The following is a 16,948-nucleotide window of genomic DNA, read 5'->3' on the forward strand; positions in this document are numbered from 1 at the left end:
AGCATGGCTACACCACAAGCCACATCTTCCTCTCCCTACTCCATCTGCTTTCTACAAAGCTCACTCTCACATTGACTCCCTGGTTAACTTATCCCTCATCATTCCTCTTAGAAAGCTCCCCTGCAACTACAGGAGGTGCAACACCCATCCCTACCCTGCAACACTATCCAGGACACCAAAATGCCTTCCAAATGAGGTGAAATTCATATGCAAGTTCCTTAAATGTCTTTAGTGGTGCTTTTAATGTGGTTTTCTCTATAGAACAGACAACTGCTTTGCTATGTGTTTGCACTCCATCTGCAGTTCCTGGCTGCGGGTCATTTAAATTTCCTTCATTTCTACACCAACATGCCTGCCTTCAGCCTCTTGCACTGCTGAGGGGAGTCCAAATGCAAACCAGAGAAATAACACCTTATATGCCACCTGGTAATCCACAACCCAATAGCATGAACACCAAATTATCTAAATACAGGTAATCTGCTCCCTCTCCAATGCTTTCTCCCTCCTCCTGACTTACCCAGTTCCTCACATACACACCCAACCACCCCAACCCTCTAGCACACAGGCTCTTTCCCCTCCTCTATCTACCCACCACCCACATACTCCTTCCACTCAGTCCCATCCCACTGTTGCCATCTACCCATCCCTCTCCTTTATTTGGGTCCATGCTCCAGCTTCTGCTCCAACTAGATTCCATCATCTACAGCCCTTTGTGCCTCCATCAATCACTGCCCAGCTTATCCTTACTTCCACCCATCCCTCCTCTACCTGTCAAACACCCCGCCATCTGTCCCACCCCCTTCTCCTCACCCCTATATGCTGGCCATCTATCTTTTTCAATCCAGACAAAGGATAATTTCCAGTATCTGCAGTCTTGTGTATACATTCATGTTTAATGCAAACTGTCACCAAGCATACCATTTCATATTCTGAAGTGAAATTTCAGATCTAGCATTTTATTTATTTGATCTGCGACATCTAAATATTGTACAATGTTACTATGGAGTTGTTACTCCAAGTTTCTCTGAAAAGCACAAGTTCTATCTGCATCTTCCTCCACATACCTTGTAAATACAAGAATGTTTGGAGCTGTCACAGAAGTCTTCAGAAAACTGGAAATGCTGGACTTCCTGACCCATCCTTGCTACTACTAATTTTGTATACCTCATGGGAGACCAGTGATATAGAACACTAGCTTCCTGGAGTTGTTCAGCTCCAGGAAATTTGCTCTCTGAATCTGTACCATTTAAATTAATGGAGAAGAATTACTTCTTGTCAACAAAAGAAATGCTGTAAAAAAATAGAAATGGAAAGTGGGGTAAGCTGTTTTTACATAGAGAGAAATACTTAAATGTTTGAGATTTCTGAGCCTTCCTCAGAATTGGGAGAAATTTAAAGCTGACAGTCAGGGGTGTTGGGGTTTGGGGAGCAGAAAACAGAGAATCTATGATGGGATGAAGGCCAAAAACAAACTAAATGCTGGTACTGGCTAAAATATACTGAAAGTTCATGATTTACAAAAGGCATGCGGATGAGAGGTATGAACAGGAAACCTCAAAATACCAGAAGGAACAAAGATCTGGAAATATGAGACAGCATGCAAGAATGACTATTATTTGAAATCAGCAAACTCAACATTGAATCCAGAAACCTGCAACACAGACAGTGCAGCTTACATGAAAATCAACCAAAATCTCAGGATCACACTTGTGAACAGAATGAAATGTTCAGTGTTAAGATGTATACAATGTCCTTTTGCTACAGGTACGAGCAAAATCATTTTGGTACGAGCAGAATCATCTGCAGCTTAACGTGAAAAAGACTAAGGAGCTGGTGGTGGACCTGAGGAGGGCTAAGGCACCGGTGACCCCTGTTTCCATCCAAGGGGTCAGTGTGGACATGGTGAAGGATTACAAATACCTGGGGATACAAACTGACAATAAACTGGACTGGTCAAAGAACACTGAGGCTGTCTACAAGAAGGGTCAGAGCCGTCTCTATTTCCTGAGGAGACTGAGGTCCTTTAACATCTGCCGGACGATGCTGAGGATGTTCTACGAGGCTGTGGTGGCCAGTGCTATCATGTTTGCTGTTGTGTGCTGGGGCAGCAGGCTGAGGGTAGCAGACACCAACAGAATCAACAAACTCATTCGTAAGGCCAGTGATGTTGTGGGGTGGAACTGGACTTTCTGACGGTGGTGTCTGAAAAGAGGATGCTGTCCAAGTTGCATGCCATCTTGGACAATGACTCCCATCCACTCCATAACATACTGGTTAGGCACAGGAGTACATTCAGCCAGAGACGCATTCCACCGAGATGTAACACTGAGCGTCATAGGAATTCCTGCCTGTGGCCATCAAACTTTACAACTCCTCCCTCGGAGTGTCAGACACCCTGAGCCAATAGGCTGGTCCTGGACTTATTTCCACTTGGAATGATTAACTTATTATTTAATTGTTTATGGTTTTGTATTGCTTTATTTCTACACTATTCTTGGTTGGTGCGGCTGCAACGAAATCCAATTTCCCTCGGGATCAATAAAGTATGTCTGTGTCTGTAAGGGATAACTTTGCATTAATGACATAGAATAAACATTGCATATATTTTGATTTATAGAGTATTCTGTGAGACAATGAATTGCTGGCCTGAATATGCTGGCAGCAATTGTGGCCCCAGGTTTCTGCATCTGAAAATATTCCTTCAAGAGGGTCAAAGTTTTAAGGAATTGCTATCAGTTGTGGCTCAATTGAATTCTCTTGCACCTGACAGAAATAGCTCAATACTTCTACACTGCAGTTTAAAAAAAAATCAAGATTATAATAAATGATTTTTAACATCAGTATCCAATTTCAGAACTAAATGTGATATTTATCTTGCAGCTAATTTTATTCCAATGTTGAAACTAAAAACCTTAGTAATAAATGATTTAGAGTGTTGCTGTTTATGTGAATATTTCTTAACACACACATTATATATAGGTGCTGAGCACAAGAAAAATAGAAGCAGGGCTACCCCACACGAGACAACACCCAAGATGCAGAGTGTGCAAGGAGACTGCTGAAACCATCCAGCACATTAGTAACAGGGTGCAAGATGCAGGCAGGGACAGCACAATCACATTGCAGGAATTGTGTACAGTAGCATCTGCGCTGAGTATGGATTGGACACTCCAAAGAACAAATGGGAAAGACCCAAGAATGCAGGGGAGGATAACAGAGCTAAGATCATGTGGGACTTCAAATTACAGACCGATTAGTAGGCCAACCAACCAAGACACTGTAATACTGGACAAGGAACATAAGAAAACAACAGTAATAGATGCGGCAATCTGATGACAGTAACATCAGCAAGAAAGAATATGAGAAGCTGTAGTAGTATCAGGGCTTGAAAGAGCAGATAGAAAAGATGTGAAAAGTTAAAGCCAGACCAATCCCAGTTGTGAGAGGAGCACTTGGAGCTGTAACACCTGGATTGGGAGAGTAGCTCCAACATATCACTGGAACAACATCCAAGATCTCGGTCTAGAAGAGTGCACTACTAGAAACAGCAAGGATACTGAACCAAACCTTTTTTATTGCTTTATCTCAATTTGGATTATAATTTCAAAAGTTTAGAAACTATTGTTTCACAAGCTAACTTTATTCTGGTTGATGATGTACAACATCAGCATCGCCAACACTAGGCTGAATTCATCTATTTAAAACCTTAGAAAAATTTAACTTTGGCCCCGATTTCATTCAATGGGTTAAATTACTATATTTATCTCCCTCTGCTCGGGTTCTTACTAATTTTCAGAATTCTAAACCTTTTAAACTCCAATGTGGAACCAGACAAGGATGTCCTTTGAGCCCTTTGGTCTTTGATCTGGCTTTAGAACCCTTTAGCTTTTGCTTTTCGAGAATCTAGTGATATCACTGGTTTAAGGAGAGGAACTACCCACCAAGTTTCACTTATGCTGATGATCTATTGCTTTTTATTTCTATGTTGAGATCTCGTTACCTCCTACACTTTCTTTACTCTCCTGTTCCAGCCAGTTTTCAGGATATAAATTGAATTTACATAAGAGTGAACTTTTCCCCTTGAATAATCTGGTATCAATTAATACTAACCTTCCTTTTAAAATTGTAAGAAATCAATTTACCTACTTGGGAGTAACAATCACTAATTTTAAACACCTAAAGAAAATTTTCTTACCCTATTGAATTACACAAAGGGCACTATCAAACTGGTTGCCCCTCTCTCTATCGTTGATTGGCCGAATTAACTCTATTAAAATGAATATCCTGCCTAAATTTATACACCTTTTTCAGACCTTACCTGGGTCTTATTCCCAAGTCCTTTTTTGATTCTCTTGATTCAATTCCATTTTAGTATATATGGAAAAACAAACATTCTCGATTAAATAAAGTTCACTTTCAAAAAGTTAAGAATGGAGGTTTAGCTTTAATAAATTTTAGGTTTTATTAATGGGCCGTTAATATACGAAATCTTACGTTTTGGTCATAATACATTAATCGTGAGGACTGTCCAATATGGGTCTCTTTTGAAGCTAACTCTTAAAAAATGATCTATTATTTTTCTTCTTGGATCCTCACTTCCTTTATCTTTAAATAAACTAACTGACAATTTGGTAGTTAAACATACTTTGAGGATCTGGTTACAATTTTAAAAATACTTTGGTTTATTGAGATTTTCTCTTTCTAGTCCCATTTATTCTAATTGATTTTCAAAACTTCTATGACCGATGTAGTTTTTAAAGAATGGGATAGATTGGGTATCAAATGCTTCCAGGATGTTTGTTGGAGGAACTGTCATTTTGAGCAACTGTCAGCTAAATATAGCTTACCAAAAACCCACTTTTTTCAATATCTACAAATTAGAGACTTCCTGCAATCTCAATTACATATATTTCCTATGAGTCCTGATAAGAACTTTAAATGTAATTTCTAATTTGAAACCTTTTCATAATGGCTCAATGTCCAATATTTATGGTATGTTGTTGGGAATAAGAGGCTCCTTTAGACAAAATTAAAAATGCCTGGGAACAAGATTTAGATTTAAATTTCTGAGGAGGCTTGAAATGAAATTTTTTAATTGGTTAACACTTCATCACTATGTGCTTGCCACTTCCTCCTACAATTTAAAGTGGTCCACAGGACCCACATGTCCAAAGACAAGCTATCTAATTTTTATCCGGATATATCTCCCTATTGTGATAGATGTAACAATGGAGAGGCTTCACTAATCCATATGTTCTGGACATGTCCGAGTCTTGAAAAATACTGGAAGGGAGTATTCCAAACTTTTTCTGTACTTTTTAAAGTAAATTTTAAGCCTAACCCTTTGACTGCCTTGCTTGGTATTGTTGGAGAAAAAGGCATAACTTTGGAGACATCTAATTTGCATATATTGGCTTTTTATTTCTCTTATAGCTAGGAGGGCGGTGGTGAAATGAAAGGATGTTGCTCCGCCTCCTCACACTCAATGGTTACGCGATGTTATGTCATGCTTAAATTTAGAGAAGATCCGTTGTTCAATTTCTGATTCTAACCAAGACTTTGAAACATTGTGGGGACCATTTTTGAACTACTTTCAAAACCTTCGATTTGGTCTTAAAGTACAGATGTTGGCTAATAACATAAATCACTATGTGATAAGGATTTTTTTTCGTCTTTCTTTCTTTACCAAACAGCTTCGAACTTGGTAGTGGGTTTAGATTTGTTTTTATAATAAAATTATTACAACTCAAATTACAATTTAATTAATGTATGTTTGATTATGAATATAGGGTACTAATGATTGCAAGTGTGATTTAAATATTATCTATTCGGTACTATTCTATCTTTTTTAAAATTCATAATATATATCCTCAGGTACTCTATTCTATGTAAAAATTAATAAAAATATTGAAAAAGAATTCATTTATGGCACTGGTTCTCAAAACAAGCACAATAATTGCATGCTATGTAAAATAAACAATTAACTTTAAATAGTGTAATTAGTAAACATGATCATGATGACGTTGGTGGAATATAATGTAAAATCATCTAATTTTTCAGTTACAGCACACACTTGCTGCATGGGATTATTTTGCAGGCCATTCCCTGATGCTTCAGTTCACATTCCGTAGTTCTGGAAAGTGAGCAGATCATTTATGCAATGATCTCTCATATCCTGCCAACAGTCCTTCACCTAGTTACAAAACTAACCATTTTTCTATCACCACAGTTCTTAGTAGCACTGTTTATTTCAATCAGATATTCTTGCACATCTCATGCTCAAAAAAATCCAATATCATTGATGACTGTTCTTTATATTAAGAACTTTGATCATAAGCTCTCCAGTATGTATTTGAAAGGTAGTTAATGAGACATTAGCTTTTTTTTGCATGTACCTTGAAACAGTGAAATGTGTTTTTCTGTCAATGACCAACCAACCTAGACTGAGGATGTGATGAAGGCATAGAGTTAATTGCTGTTAGGTAGAAATACTTGGATTCTGTAGATATAAATGAGTATTTATCTCAAGATTGGATAGAGTACTTAATATAGACAAAATGAGCATAACGGTACACATTATTTCAAGTCTAAAGTTCAGAGGAAATTCAATTCCCAAAAGTATATTTACATTGAACTGAGATGGGCATTCAAAGCAAGTCAATTATGGGGTTCACTGTCAGTTTAATTCTTTTGCTGAATACAAATAGTTTTAGGTAAAGCAAATAGTGCTATAGCTAGCTTCCATCCTATTGGAACTTATGAAACACCTTTGCTCCACTACAAGATACAGGGACTTCATGACTGAGAACGTTTCCAGAAAGTGTGTACATTTGTTAAAAATCTCATATATGAATTAATTTAACCATGGAACAGAGCTCAGAAGAAAACTACATCAAGAAAAACATGGGATTTCCGCCACTCTCGCCAGTTATTTTCCAAAAAAAAAGCTGTCTACTTATTGTTGATAAAACTCCAGTATTTGATAATGGCATTTCTTCAGAGGCATACAAAAATCAATGTTGCCTGAAAATGTAATAACATTAATGTCTGTCTAATCATCACAGCATGCCCTGTGCCAGCAATGAAATAGTCAGCACCAAATTTCCTCCAAAAGCTACCCAAGTCTACACAGTAAATATAATACAAAATTTGTTCTAATGTTTCAAATCAAATAAAACCAAACCAAACAGATTTCAGCTGCTGCACATCACTTCTTGTGAATAATTGGGAATAGAGCCATGATATCATAAGTGGTTCTATAAATATCCAGTACCAGCAGAATACATAAAAGCAATTATGAATTCATTTTGACACTTTTTTGCTTCACACTTTATCTGTCCTTTGAACTACCAACTCAGAACGCAGGAAAGCAAAATCAAAAGCCACATCTGACATTCTTCAACTTCTGGAAATTCACCAAGATGGGTTTCCTTTCTGGCAAAATTATCTGGCTAACAATGACAAAACAGAAGCCAAATCACACATTTTGGTTCTTATTTACATTTATAAATGAAGCATTACACTCCTCCCCTCCCCCCCCCCACCCCCACCAAATGTTCACTCTAGTTCAGTGGGAAACAGTATCTATCAGGTCACATTTTTCCTTGGCAAAAAAGCAACATTTGCAGGAAGTTACTCAAACCCAAGGAGTGAAACGCAAAGTATCTTGATATGAACACTGAGAAAGTAATAATTTCAAATTCTGATGTCACAATTATGCATAAGCATTTCTTGATAAGTTTCTGTTCCAAGTGAACTAGTTATCCAGATTTAGTACAAGTGAAGAACAATATGACATCCAGTGCTCTTAATAATCTAAGATATTGCAAAGCAGAATTAAATTGCAAAGAGACTCTTGCACACAATTTCATGATTGAAAATATACAGTTCTGAACAGCTGTTAACTTTTGGATGCAATACTTCTAACTGTTGAGAATGAAGTAGAAAAGTCTATACCAAACCATTCATAGTAGTTTCAATGTTAATTTTCCAACCCCAATGTGAAAAAAACTACATTAAATGAGTCCAAAACCTCTAGTAAGAAATGCTGAATATAACTGCTGAAGAGATATTCAACCAACTTAAAAGCGCAGAACTATTTCTCAATTGTGAAGTATTATTCCTTTCAGAATTTTTTTTATTCACTGGAATGTACTCAGTCGATTTCAGTAACATTCGAAGCAATTTATTTGTGTGTGCTGGATCTAGGCAGGCAACTCTATTTATATACTTCACTGATTTGGAGAACAAGAGCAGAGTGTTCATTATATCATCATAAAGACCAAGTACTGTAAAATGACCCCATTGACCAGATATTCTCAGGTCTTATCTTAAAAAAAGAAATTGTGAACTCATGCTCTCAACCTCAACTTTTCTCTTGTTAAACATTGGGGGAATTAAAATATGTTCTCCCCAAAGTTGCTAAATTCTAGTCTGCTGATTATTGACAATGCATACGTTTTAACTAGGCACTGTTTCCAACTCCATAACCTTCCCCATCAAAAGCATATCTACATTCACTTCAGTAATCTCTTTCTTCAACCTATTTGTCTCTCATCTTTACTTGGATTATATCCATATCTGACTCTTCCATTTCTTCATCTTACCCTAGACATTAACCTTCACCTAATGATCGTTATCTTAAATTGGCTCCCAATCCACCAAATGTTAAGTTTTCATGGATCCAGGTGAAGACATTCTGTACTGTAGTGTGTCTTAACATTCAACACCTTGCCAGCAGTCAAATTCTAGGAACATTTCCAGAGGCCTTCTGACACCCGCAAAGCAGCCGAGAGCTCAGCAAAAATTACAAACAGGAAACTGAAAGGAAGTTAAAGGGAGAAAGGCTGAACAAAAAGGGTCATGGGTTTAAAATTAGCATTTCTGGGAACTCCGTCGGTAGTTTTGTTACTTAGGCAACACGTCCGAAAAAAACGTGAATGGCTTTTACTACATCCTTGGTACCGTTTTCCAAATGAGCGTTACAGAGATTAAACCTCAACTTCAGCGTTAGAATTGAAGGAAAGGAAAGCTAAACGTAAAGCTAGTTGCACTTCGTGGTACCGTGATGCTTTTGTCCCTTATCGCAGGGCTGCGCCTTTCTACTCAACTTCCCCACGCTCTGATAGCGAAGGAAGGGAGAGGGCACTGCTGGTTTCCCGCTGACAATCACTCGAGACTCGGTATCCAGGAGTGTCGAGCCCCGGGGAACGGGCCCTGGAGCAAAGAGGCCGCAGAGGCACCGGGTGCCCATCTTCCACACTGCCGCCGGCGCCACTCACCTCTGTCCCAACGGCTCCTCTCCGACTGCCTGCCTCCCACTCCCTCGTTGCTCCGTCTTCTCCGCTTCCCTTCCCGCTGCCGGAGCGGCCAATCCCACTGATCCCGGTTCCGCTTCCCTCCTCCTCCTACTCCAGGGATGAGGTCAAACGGCCTGCACCAGGAATCACGCAACTGCGCAGGCGCCGCGCCGTCCCGTTCCCAATCCCCACCGCCGCCAGATGCCCGGGATCGGAACAAAAGAGAGCGGCGGCTCGGTCAGACCAGGCGCTGAGTTTCTCCGTCCTGGGAACTTACAGCAAGCGCGCTTCAGCAAAAACAAAGCATTTTCACCAACAATGTGAGAGTGGTATTTGGTTTCTTCCTACCTCCCCTTTTCTGTTCCTTTTTACAGGATCCCACATTCTCACATGGCATTTTGACAGCTCTTTAAACATTGTAGTGGGCCTCCACGTCAATAATACTGACAGGCACTGACCTTTTTAGTTTTCGATGTACTACCTAATATAGTTAATAACAAACCTAAGCTAATACGCTACACAATAAATTACTTGAGACCTTTTTTTTACATTTAAGAAAACTGCTTAATTAATGCACAATTAATACCCAGCAGGAAAGATTTTTTTTAATATAAGGTTTTTCTTTCCCAGAGCTACAGGAACTTTTGAACAAATTAAAGGTTAAACCAATTCAATTCAGTGGTTAGGTGAATCACCTGCTATGCTCCTGGAACGAAGGAACAGCTATCAATGTTGCATGTCGTTAAATTAGATGATGGCTGATCTGTATCTTAACTCCTGGTTCTGTGACTCTTAACATCCTTGCTTAATCTATTAATCTTTCCGTTGATTTAAGTAGCAGAATCATCTCACTATTTTAGGACAATATAGACTTTATTGAATTGAATTGACTTTATTACTTACATCCTTCAAATACATGAGTAAAAATCTTTACATTATACCACGTTCAAATGTGCAGTTATAGTAATTTATAATAAATATTCCAAGAGCTGAATTGCAATCTTCACTGTGACAAAACAATGTTATGAAAGATTCAGTCCCTTGTCAGTCAGACACCAAAGAGAAATGTTTGTAATATTTGTATAATCTAGTACAAATGGCTATACCTTGAAGACATAAGGTCTTGAAAACATAAGATTAGACAAAAAAGTTGAGAGGAGTACCAACACAGAGGCTGTGTACAAGAAGGGCCAGAGTCGGCTCTACTTCCTGAGGAGATGGAGGCCCTTTGGAATATACAGACCCTTCCTTCACATGTTGTACTAGTCTGCTGTCGCTGGTACAATTGTCTATATGGTGGTGTGCTGGGACAATGGCATCAATGTGGGTGATGCCAACAGGATCAATAAACTGATTTGAAAGACTGGCTCGATGATAGGAGTCAAACTAGACACACCGGAAGCTGTAGCAGAACAAAAGACCCTACAGAAAATCCTGGCAATTCCAGACAATGTTTCTCACCCTCTGCAAACCACCTCGGCTGAACAGAGGAGCTCTTCTAGTCATAGATTAAGACAACTGTGCTACTCCAAAGAGCACTTTTTCAAATCATTCTTACCCTTGGCCCTTAAGCTCTATAATGAGTCAACCTATAGCTGGGAAAGTGCTGACTGTTAGACTGTTTGAGGTAACTTAATTTTCATTCTTTCTGCTTCTAATATGTATATCTGTGTACTTGTTATGCTACTATATCACTATAATCTCCTCTGGGATCAATAAAGTATCTAAATCTAAAAGCAAATTACTGCAGTTGCAGGAAATCTGAAATACACCACAAAATGTTGAAAACATCCAGTAGTAATGGAGAGAGAAAAGTGACTCACTGGTGGATGATCTCTTGTTGTTTGAGTGTCTATTTGATATACTCAATATTTTTAATAAATTGCTTTTGTTTTATCATGAAAAAGTGCCTATGACATTCTTGGAAATTTCAATGATTTTGGGGTTAGGAAGTCAAATACAACTTTGTAGACTTATTTTCACCCAATTAAGCAACATGTGGAGTGAGTTTGAATACTTCTGAATAGAAGCCATAAGAAATTCCATGTAGACTATCAATATACAGTCATATGTGTTTCTGCTCCTAAATGTCTGACTTACTTAACACTTATTATGGCACAGAACGAGGCAATTCGGTCCATCTGATCCATGTCAAAATCCACTCAACAGAATAATTATATCTATGACCTTTAATTTTTACATTTTTAAGATTGGTGGACCACATTTCTAAAATTCTGTTTTCATTTTATCCCTTATGTTCTTCCTGTTCTACTTATTATATTAGTTCTTTTCATGTTCTTCTGTTCTTTCAATGCCTTCTGACTATCACATAGAGATGTTGTTCATTTTGTTTAACAGCTTTCTGTTTCACCTTTATGCCTTTGGAAAGTGATTGGTTTTGGCTTTGACTTGGATTATTTGTTGTTTGTTTTACTCCCTCTTCCTTTTCTCTTCTCAAAGGAGTCTTTTGGGTTTCATTTCTGAAGGTTTTGCCAATGGAAGTGATTCAGTTTTATATTTCCAGTAACTGTATTTTGTTTTCAAAGAAATAACTTGTATTGATATAATGCCTTTCACATCATTGAGATGCAACTGAGATTCTCATCATTGAGATTGGCTTCCCAGCCAATGGAAGCCCATTTTTGAAGTTCAAACTCTGTTGACAAACAAATAAACCAATTTTAACTTACAAACAGCAATAAAATATACGTTCAAATTACCTGTATTGAGTGATCTTAATTAAGGGATAGAGCCTGGTTAAAGCACCAAAGGAGTTCTCTACTTCCTTTCAGATTGTCCAATGGGATCTATTGGAACAATATTGCACTGCAAAAAGTTTAATATTCTACCTGAAATATAAGACATAAGGCATGTTAGTATTCCTTGAATTGCCACCAGGGTAGTTTGGTTTGGACATGAATTCACAATCTCCTAAATCAGAATGTAATCTCTAAGCAAAGCTAGTAGTGAAAATTGTTAAAGCAGGGTAATCATACCTGCCCACTCAAAATATTAAGATGATTTTCTAATATTGCACTGAATTGCAGTACAACTGAACCTGAAAAGTAGTTTTAGTAAAGCACAGATTATGGGTGGGATTCCTTTAGGAAGCTGCATCAGTCATTGAGTTTCTGCCAAATCCTGTTATAATAGTGTTCAGATTTAGAATTTTTATGTAGAACAACAATAATTGAGCCAGTCACTCAATTATTTGGTATAAATAAGATCATAGAAGTGGTTCACAGCAAATCTTTTTCGGCCAATGAAAACAATAAAAGGACATCTACATGTGAATGTCATCTTGCTTGGAGTAAGACACATTTTTCCTGCTCCCTTATGTGAGTTAATGTTTTGTAAAACAGTTTATGATATTGATAAGAAATAATAAAACGCTTCACTTACATTTCTGTGTTTCTTTGGTAGCTAAAGAAAAATGCAAACAAGGTAGATATCCTGCAGCCAGAATTGTGACTTCAGCAAACAAGATAAAAGCAGTTGCAAATCAGTAATCAGACATTGAGGTAATTACTTTCGTTGGCATAAAAATAAAATGCTGAAAATACTGCATCAGTAAGGTTAATGATCCAGTAAGTTCAAAGGCTGGCAAAGTAACTTTTCAATTGCCAACCAGTGTTGAACTTCCGTCATCTGCTAAGTGATCAAAAAGTAATTGTGCATCAAATGCAGTGAACTAACATGATTGCAGCATTATTATCAAGCGGTCATGATACTAACCTGCAAATTAATGGCTCCTCCACAGATAGAAATGGAGCTTATAAGGTTAATAAACTATTTTTGGTATTATGCTCCTTGTTTTTTTTTGTAAAATGTATTAATTCATAAAATTGATTAACACCAAATGATATCACAATTTACAAACTATTCACTTTAGTTATTTTGTGACTTGGAATAGCGGCAAATAGATAGTATTTTTATAATTCAATTTAAAAACATTATTCAATTTAAAAACATTATTCATTTTGCAAATTACATGAATCTATATGTATCCCATCCTCTTTTTGCTTTTGTTTTGTAATCACTTGTTTCTATGACCATCAAGAACATTGTCATAAAACCTTGACCTGTTGTTATACTAGTGTTATTTACAGGCTGTTACAACACAGGTGAAGAAATCACTGGCTTTCCTTTCCCATTTTCAATGGAAATACTAATGCTTAAGAACTCCAATGGTCTAATATTTTAAAAGACAAAAAGTGAAATGTAACATGCTACTATTCAAACGAATACTGCAACATAATCAAAAGAAGTTTCCTTAGAACCTCATTTCTGAAGTGCTATTTTTGTGGTTAATGCAGCCTTTTATGATGGCAGACAAGGTCACATGCAGAAATATGTCTTAATATGTCCTTCTACTTGAAGTTCCTACTGTGACTTCACTAAATACTGGCTTACGTGAATCATCCCTTTCCATTCAAATATCTAGTAAAATGACTTGTCATCCCTATTCTTCTTACAGTTTGAATTTATCCAGTTGAATTTCCACAGAGGCCTCTAAGACGTGTTGAATGGAATTTAAATAGGAGCATGAAAATTTTATACCGGTAACAGCAAAAGAACAGAAAGGAATATAAGGAAACCAAGATATAAATGCAGATAAGTGGGACAAGCTATTTGGATAATGTGAAGAAATAGTGAAGGATTAGATGCCATTACAGTCTGATTATGTTATGCAGGTAGAAGTAGTTGAAATGAACCTAGTTTGTTACAGAAACACGAAAAAGTATCATTTAGAAAGAATGACAATTTAGGTATGTGAAACAATAAAGTTCTTTATAAGGGCATAATGATCTGTGAAATTCATTTTCAAAACTAGTGCAAGGCAGAAGTTATGTCAATGTTTAAAATGAGATTGGATGGAAGAACAGGATGCAGTTAAAGGAAATTGTGAACAGGTTAAGTAAATGTGATTGGCGCATCTAAAAGGACCGGTATCACAGGATAGCATCGTTCAACATCAAGGACTCCCACCATTCAGACAGACAGACAGACATACTTTATGGATCCTGAGGGAAACTGGGTTTCATTACAGTCGCACCAACCAAGAATAGTGTAGAATTATAGCAATATAAAGCTGTGGTGACCCACTTTCTGCACAGGCGAACTGGCTCACAAATAGCTAACGTGCGGGAGGAGACTTTGGTAATGCACCTCTGATGTCATTTCCGCCTGGAGAGGGCGGGTGGTAGGGATTAAATGCCAGCGCCACAAAGTTTGAATAAAATAGTCTCGAAATGACTTACCGACTGCGTGTTGTTATTTCAGCGCTGTGTGTAGCACATCGCTACATTAGTGACCCCGATGGTCCAAACGGGATTTGGACGAAAGATGACCGACTCTTCATCTGTTCATGCAGTTTCACTAAAACTGCCAACTTTCTGGACGCTGCGACCACGTGTGTGGTTTAGCCAAGCAGAAGCCCAGTTCCAGATTCGGCAGATATCCTCTGATTCCACGGGTTACTACCACGTGGTGAGCACCCTTGACCAGGAGACGGCCGCCCAGGTTGCGGATTTCATAGAGTCGCCCCCGGAAGAAGGCAAATATGAAGCATTCAAAGCGCTGCTCATTGGGACCTTTGGCCTCTCACAGCGTGAGCGGGGTGCCCGCCTGCTTCACCTGGACGGTTTGGGAGACAGACTGCCATCAGCATTGATGAACGAGATGCTGGCCCTGGCTGATGGACACAAGCCCTGCCTCATGTTCCAGCAAGCGTTCCTAGAGCAACTGCCTGAGGACATACATCTGCTGCTGGCCGATGCAGATTTCAGCGACCCCTGGAAGGTGGCGGCCCGGGCAGACGTGCTGTGGAAAGCCAAGAGGGAGAGTGTGGCGTCCGTCCGTCAGATTACCAGGCCATGCGCCCAATAGCAGACCAGACCAGACCCGGCAGGGGGACGCACACAACACAGAGGCAGGAGTGAGGAGGCCAGTGAACAGTGGTGTTTCTACCACCAGTGATGGGGCACAAAAGCCCGCCGTTGTCACCCGCCCTGCAAGGGCCAGCTGCCGCTAATGACTATGGCTGCTGGCCACCAGGACAGCCTCTTGTACGTCTGGGACAAACAGTCGGGATACCGCTTCTTGGTCAACACTGGAGTGGAGATCAATGTCTTGCCCCCGACGGGGTACGACACCCACAACAGGAAGCCAGAACCCACCCTGAGGTCCGCAAACGGCAGCACGATACGGACCCAAGGCATCCGCACAGTGCAGCTGCAGTTCAGCGCCAGCCGGTTCACGTGGGACTTCACACTGGCCGCAGTGGCCCAACCACTCCTGGGGGCAGACTTCTTGCGAGCTCACAGCCTGCTGGTCGACTTGCAAGGGGAAAGACTGGTACATGCCGAGACTTTCCAGACGTTCTCCTTGGTGAAGCCAAGTTGCCAGCTGCACACCTGGACTCCATCACGCTGTCGGACAACAAATTCACCAGAATCCTGGCAGACTTTCCATCGATTCTGGCGCCGCAGTTCATGGCAGCCATGCCCAGACACAGGGTACAGCACCACATTCTGACCCAGGGACCACCCCTCCACGCCCGCGCACGAAGGCTTCCCCCGGAAAAGCTCCACCTGGCGAAGGAGGAGTTCAAGAGGATGGAGGAATTGGGGATTGTACAGAGGTCCGACAGCCCATGGGCCTCCCCCCTGCACATCGTGCCCAAAGCAGCTGGGGTTGGAGACCATGCAGTGACTACCGCAGACTGAACGAGGCTACCACTCCAGACCACTTCCCCGTGCCGCACATACTGGACTTTGCAGCAAACCTGCACGGGGCAAGAATCTTTTCCAAAGTAGACCTCATCCGGGGATACCATCAAATCTCAGTCCAATCTGAATACATCCCCAAAACAGCACTCATCACCCCGTTCGGCTTGTTGGAGTTCCTCCGAATGCCGTTCGGCCTGAAGAATGCCGCACAGACGTTCCAGCGGCTAATGGGCCACAGGATTATCAAAGACGAGGCAACACCTCTGCCCGTCAAGGTAGATGCAATCCGCCACTTTGCCCGGCCCAACATGGTCAAAGGCCTGCAGGAGTTCGTTGGTATGGTGAACTTCTACCACTGTTTCCTCCCCTCAGCAGCCCATATCATGCGCCCTTTGTACACCCTGATGTCGGGTAAAGGCAAGGACATTACTTGGGATGAGGAGGCCGCGGCCTCTTTCATTAAAGCCAAGGAAGCCTTGGCAGATGCCGCGATGCTGGTGCACCCAGAATAGACGTTCCGACCGCCCTCACGGTGGATGCATCCGACACAGCAGTCGGTGGGGTGCTGGAGCAGCTCATCGAGGGGCGCTGGCAACCCCTGGTGTTCTTCAGCAAGCACCTACGACCACCCGAACTCAAATACAGTGCTTTCGACCGGGAGCTGTTGGCACTGTATCTGGCAATCTGGCATTTCAGGTACTTCTTAGAAGGCAGGCCCTTCACCGCATTCACGGACCACAAACTGTTGACATTCGCGTTCACAAAGGTGTCCGATCCCTGGTCGGCTCGCCAGCAGTGACATCTGTCCTACATCTCCGAGTACACGATGGACATCCAGCATGTCTTGGGAAAGGACAACATTGTGGCGGATGTACTCTCCAGGCCAGCTATCCAGGCCCTGTCTCTGCAGGTGGACTA

At 40.3% G+C, this 16,948-nt stretch overlaps 1 protein-coding gene across 3 annotated transcripts in view; it reads right to left on the reverse strand.

Moving 5' to 3' along the window:
* Positions 1 to 12,148, reverse strand: part of nck2b (NCK adaptor protein 2b) — a 79,349-nt gene extending 67,201 nt beyond the window's left edge. The window contains exon 1 of one of the 3 annotated variants that reach the window (XM_059964379.1): positions 12,020 to 12,148. The gene's annotated coding sequence lies outside the window, so the exon portion shown is untranslated. Of the gene's footprint in view, positions 1 to 9,281; positions 9,440 to 9,647; positions 9,775 to 12,019 lie in introns of those variants that run through there. The other 2 variants (XM_059964378.1, XM_059964376.1) reach the window with 2 other exon arrangements.
* Between the last annotated feature and the right edge of the window lie 4,800 nt (positions 12,149 to 16,948).

This window comes from Hypanus sabinus, chromosome 3 (genome assembly GCF_030144855.1).
Source record: "Hypanus sabinus isolate sHypSab1 chromosome 3, sHypSab1.hap1, whole genome shotgun sequence".
NCBI classification, from domain to species: domain Eukaryota; kingdom Metazoa; phylum Chordata; class Chondrichthyes; order Myliobatiformes; family Dasyatidae; genus Hypanus; species Hypanus sabinus.